The 6,000-nt window shown below is 45.0% G+C and overlaps 1 protein-coding gene across 3 annotated transcripts in view; it reads right to left on the minus strand.

Annotated features, from left to right (window-relative positions):
* MAPK8 (mitogen-activated protein kinase 8) overlaps positions 1 to 5,781 on the minus strand; it is a 95,103-nt gene extending 89,322 nt beyond the window's left edge. For all 3 annotated transcript variants that reach the window (XM_052639323.1, XM_052639324.1, XM_052639325.1), the window contains exon 1: positions 5,642 to 5,781. The gene's annotated coding sequence lies outside the window, so the exon portion shown is untranslated. The remainder of the gene's footprint in view (positions 1 to 5,641) is intronic.
* Between the last annotated feature and the right edge of the window lie 219 nt (positions 5,782 to 6,000).

The raw sequence follows: 6,000 nt of genomic DNA on the forward strand, positions 1-6,000 counted from the left end.
GGGAAAAAACTGGTATATTCTGGAGAATCTGACTAGATACTGTATATCAAATTGGTTTTAAAGGTACTTGGCATTTTAAATTTGCTCCAAGTTAATAACTAGTGATAACAACAGCTAAAATGTCCTTAATATTTACATCTGGTCTTCCAGGTACTGTACATGCAGTACCTTATTTAACTCTCACAGACCTATGAGATTATGCGCTATTACTATTCTCATTTGACAGATAATATATGCAGGTCAGGAAGCAACAGTTAGAACTGGACATGGAACAACAGACTGGTTCCAAACAGGAAAAGGAGTACCCCAAGGCTGTATACTGTCACCCTGCTTATTTAACTTATCTGCAGAGTACATCATGAGAAACGCTGGGCTGGAAGAAACACAAGCTGGAATCAAGATTGCCAGGAGAAATATCAATAACCTCAGATATGCAGATGACACCACCCTTATGGCCGAAAGTGAAGAGGAGCTAAAAAGCCTCTTGATGAAAATAAGAGGAGAGTGAAAAAGTTGGCTTAAAGCTCAACATTCAGAAAACGAAGATCATGGCATCTGGTCCCATCACTTCATGGCAAATAGATGGGGCAACAGTAGAAACAGTGTCAAACTTTATTTTGGGGGGCTCCAAAATCACTGCAGATGGTGACTGCAGCCATGAAATTAAAAGACGCTTACTCCTTGGAAGGAAAGTTATGACCAACCTAGATAGTATATTCAAATGCAGAGACATTACTCCAGTGGTCACGTATGGATGTGAGAGTTGGGACTGTGAAGAAAGCTGAGCGCCCAAAAATTGATGCTTTTGAACTGTGGTGTTGGAGAAGACTCTTGAGAGTCCCTTGGACTGCAAGGAGATCCAACCAGTCCATTCTGAAGGAGATCAGCCCTGGGATTTCTTTGGAAGGACTGATGCTAAAGCTGAAACTCGAGTACTTTGGCCACCTCATGTGAAGAGTTGACTCATTGGAAAAGACCCTGATGCTGGGAGGGACTGGGGGCAGGAGGAGAAGGGGACAACAGAGGATGAGATGGCTGGATGGCATCACCGACTCGATGGACATGGGTTTGGGTGAACTCTGGGAGTTGGCGATGGACAGGGAGGCCTGGTGTGATGCGGTTCATGGGAAGAGTCAGACACGACTGAGCGTCTGAACTGAACTGAACTGAATGCTACATATCCAGAAATGTTCCATAAATTGAACTAGCCTATGCCATATAGCTAGTTAGATCTGGAGTATGGACTGGAACTCAGGGCTGACTCTAAAGTTCATGCTAGCAACCACAACTAAGTTTGAACACCTTAACATTCTAAAATATTGATTAGATTTTAACCAAATCTGATGCACTACAAAGGTGTGTGGATGGAGACAGATATCAATATTTGTGCTATATTTGGTACACAACCCACCACCCTGAAAAAGAACGGCAGCTAATAAATACTCTAAAAGGCCTTATACATATACACTGCTGCTGCTAAGTCACTTGCCGTGTCCAACTCTGTGCGACCCCATAGACGGCAGCCCGCCAGGCTCCCCCATCCCTGGGATTCTCCAGGCAAGAACACTGGAGTAGGTTGCCATCTCCTTCTCCAATGCATCAAACTGAAAAGTGAAAGTGAAGTCGCTAAGTCGTGTCCGACCCTCACCCTCAGCGACCCCGAGAACTGCAGCCTTCCAGGCTCCTCCGTCCATGGGATTTTCCAGGCAAGAGTACTGGAGTGGGATGCCATTGCCTTCTCCATACATATACACACTCACATATAATTTGAAAAACTAGATTTCAATAAAATTTGGCCTTGCCAGGATTGTTCGTTTGGGAGACGCCTCATCATCTTTTAAAAGAACATAAATTCACTGTTTAGATAGGCCTTAAGTTCTATTCATGATCATAAGCTTCTTGAGGCTAATAAACTCTTCTTTTTCACATTTTCCACTAAGTATCTGAAAGCACAAAGTCTCATTAGTAAGCTCGGTGCTATGGAATGAATAAAATATACCATCCAAAGAATTCCTGGGGCTTTCCAGGTGTGCAGTGGTAAAGAATCTGCCTGCCAAAGCAGACACTGGTTCGATCCCTGGGTAGGGAAGATTCCCTGGAGTAGGAAATGGCAACCCACGCCAGTATTCTTGCCTGGAAAATTCCATGGAGAGAGGAGCCTGGCGGGCTACACTTCATGGGGTCGCAAAGAGTCGGACATGACTGAGTACGAGGACGAAAGAACTCCTGGCTTCCAGTGAGGCTGTTTATAGTTGATATATAAGTATCGATATTATAGAAAATATTGTTTCAATAATTTTCTCTGCTTCTGTACATTACAAAGTCTAAGTTTCATTGTTGTTCTTGACACAGGATTTTGGTATCACCCAAGAAGGACTCTTTTGTCCCAGTAGGTTTTCTAAAGAACCAACTATCTGGGGAAATAACCTTTCTATTTAAAAAAAAAAAGAAAAAAAAAAGCTCCAACAGCCTCAGTTTACAGTTCTAACCAAAAAGATAAGCCACTTGTCTACAGCTCCAGGGCTTGTTGATGACAAAGTTCACATGACAGAACTGAGAAGTGAACCTAGATCTGATTCCTGGAAATGTCTATTTCTACCTGTTGCCCTGATTGACAGAAGTAAGGGCAGCTTACTTTAATAAGCTCCTGTCACCTTTTCAGCAGCAAAGTTTGTTGACTCAGAACTCATTTGTGAAATCAAAGTTCAAGTTAATCTGCATTAGAGCAAGAAGACAAAGCTACTAAATATTGATGTAAAGAACCCATGACTAAGACAATAAGCATCACAGCTCACAGAAATAGGCGAATGACTTCCATCTAAAGCTATGTGCCTATAATGACTTCCTTGAACTGCATGAATCAGTGCGACTACTATCCATACTACTGACTCGAGCAGAGATCTCTAGAGAGCTGGCATCTTAATATCAGACATTACTTTATACACGTGCAACAGCGCATCTCAATTATCTGGATGACTCAAATATGTCAAAACTCAACTCACTGACAAAGCCAAGACATTAAGAATCCGGCTTCTATTCAACAAGCTTTTAATTGCAACTAGGATAATTTGTGACTAGTCACTTAATAAATTACTTCGAGTTGTTTCACTAAGCATTGAGTATCATCACAAGGTTATTTCCATAATATTAGGCACTGGGCAAAGAGCTGAGATTCTAATTTCATTAATTTTGGTAGAATTTACTTTTAAACTAATTTCCTTCCAAGTGACCTTTCTCCTAGGATATAAAGGATACAGTTTTTTGCTCTTCCAGGAGAATTAAAGGGAGCCCTTTTCAAATTCATTAATGGAATATACTTATTATCAGAATCAGTGCTATCTCTTCCTTTAAAGATCATGTAGAGCGAAATAAGGAGGAACTGCTACTGAGTATGGGGTGTCTTGCAAAAGTTTTTTAAAGCCAACAGAATTCAGAAAACCAAGTTAAAAAACTCTGATTTGACACAAGTACAGCATGACTGTGAGGATCTGTATCAGTTACCCTTACTGAAATCTGACATATTAACTAGGTAAAGCAATAAAGCTTACTATCTCAAGATTTTCATCCTTTATGTTAATAAAGTATCATTTTATTTCTTTATTTGTTCTCTAAATCAGAGAATACGTTCACCTCAAATTCTTTTATATCCAAAGCAAATGCTAAGATATACTAAGTGGAAAAGAGATGTAATGTGGATAAATTAATATTATTTTCAGTCTTAGGCCCATATGCCTCACCAATAGTATTAGTACAATGAAGAATTTAGAATTAAACATTTCTAACAAAAACTTTTATGCAATTTGTTTCCTTTAACTTTTCTGCTTAAAAGAGCATTCAGAAACTTTTCAAGTAATATTCACAAAAGGTAATATTCACAATCATTATAGACCCTGTTGAAATATCACTGTGTGTCTGTGTGTACTTACACACATATTTTAAAAAGTATTTTAGACAAGGTTTAATTTTAAGATAGTCAATGGGTTAGAAGTGATAGGAAAAAAATTAATACTGAAGTGATTCAAAAGCCCCTATTTTCATGACAGATAATATATATGAACTGATCATTTAGTCATCTGGAAGTGAATTTGCCTGAGGCTTCCAAAACTATACAGAGAACATTAAAATGTTTTTTGTTAAGGCTTGAATTTAGATGTCATCAGCTCTAAAGAGCTTTCCATCAATCTGATTTTCATTGAACACTTACTATATTCCAGGCTAGGTGTTAGAAACACAAATGCAAGACAGGCCTGTCCTCAAGGAAGTCACATTTTGATTGCTTGTTACATCAGGTACACACTAAACATGTTCACTCACAGCATCTGACCTCCTAGGCTTAATCCACAGCAAGGGATTCTTAAGTAAATATTACAAATGACTGTAAGGAAATACATAAAAGCTGTTGTACGTTTAGACCAAATGTAAGCCTACTTCTTCATAAGTATAATGTTACACTAGAAATTCCAGATAACACTACTAAAAAAACAGTAAAATGACCCAAAGCATAACTATACCTTCTTTAACTCACATCACTTATACAATCGTCTAATTTAAAGGTACATCTGTTATAGTTCAAAGTATTTTCTTCCATTACAGAGTATTTCTCTTTGCCCTCAAACTCCATCTGGGTACAATACTGAACAGTTCCTGAATGAATGAATGAAATAAACAGATGTTCTAATTACCAAGGAGGTACTTGCTAGGTGCTTTTCTTAAAACACAATGGACTGACAGGCCAGAATTCTACTAGAAAGATCAGTGAGTTTAGGGGCAAAAATAGTAACCACTGGACACTGTCTGATACCGTGCAGTCAACATGTTATTAAGTTAGTTCGCAGTAAACATATGATGGGAAACTTTGAGAAATTAAAATGAAAAGTGCTCATCACAGGACTTTAGAGGAGACCTGGCTCCCATCGAAGGACAGGGAACACAAGCGCAAGACAAAGAGAAGGGAGGGTGGGGTGAAAAAGTCAAAAGGTCGCCACCGAGTGAGCCTCCAGAGAAACGCGCGCTGACCACTGAAGCTCGCGCTGAGCCTGACGGACACCTCCACCTCCTGCCCAAGCCTCGAGCCCCAGCTCTTCCTCCAAGCCGGGAGCTGAAGGCCACTGCAGCCTCTTTCGGCACCGCCGCCTGCGTTCGCTCAGAACATTAGCACAAAGAAACCACCGAGAAACAAAACGCTGTCCCCGTGGGCGCCGGGCACGCGTCGCGACCCGGCCACCGGAGCGCTCTTTGCGGGTCCCTGCCGCCGGGAGAGGCAGCCGGGGAGCAGCGGGCCGACTAGGCGCCTTCGTCCAGACCTTCGCCCAAGTGTTTCAGAACTTGCCACCCGCCTTCCGCTCCATTTGCCTCTCCCGACGTGGGCGCTGGACCCGCGCGAGCAGGGCGCGCGAGGACCGACGGGCGGAGCTGGGGCCGAGGCGGCGGCCGGGACGCGCCCGGGTCCCGCAGCCCCACGCCCCCCGGGCCCCCGCCGCCCCCGCCGCCATTGTTCCCGCGCCGCCCCCGCCCGCCGCGCGCTCCCGCCCTCATTCCCGGGAGGGGGGCACGGCTGAGCAAAGGCGGTGGCGGCGGCACAGTACCATAAACACGGCGGGGCCGCCGGCCGCCCTGGCCCTGAGGCACTTGCCGCACTCACCCGGCAGCGCAGCGAATGGCGACAGGAGAGCCCGGCGGCGGGAACCGGCGCCGTCTCGGCGGTCTCCGCAGCCGTTACCCAGCGCGGCTCGCGGCTCCGCGACCCGGGCCGCGTCGTCCGGCCTCCGCCGCTCCGCTGAGTAACAGGGACGCGGGCCGTCGCCGCGCACGCCCGCTCACGTCATCGCGCAGGACCCCGCCTCCGCGCTTCGCGAGCGGCCCATGGGGCGGGGCAGCCCGGGGGCCCGGATTGCGGGGGCGGAGCCCGCAACCCGGGGGCGGGGCTACTGCAGGGGGATGGGCGGGCTTGCGGAGGTCGCCTGGAGGCGGAGCTACGAGAAGAGCGCGTGAGAGTCTCCA

Source organism: Budorcas taxicolor, chromosome 5 (assembly GCF_023091745.1).
Source record: "Budorcas taxicolor isolate Tak-1 chromosome 5, Takin1.1, whole genome shotgun sequence".
In the NCBI taxonomy this organism is placed as follows: Eukaryota; Metazoa; Chordata; class Mammalia; order Artiodactyla; family Bovidae; genus Budorcas; species Budorcas taxicolor.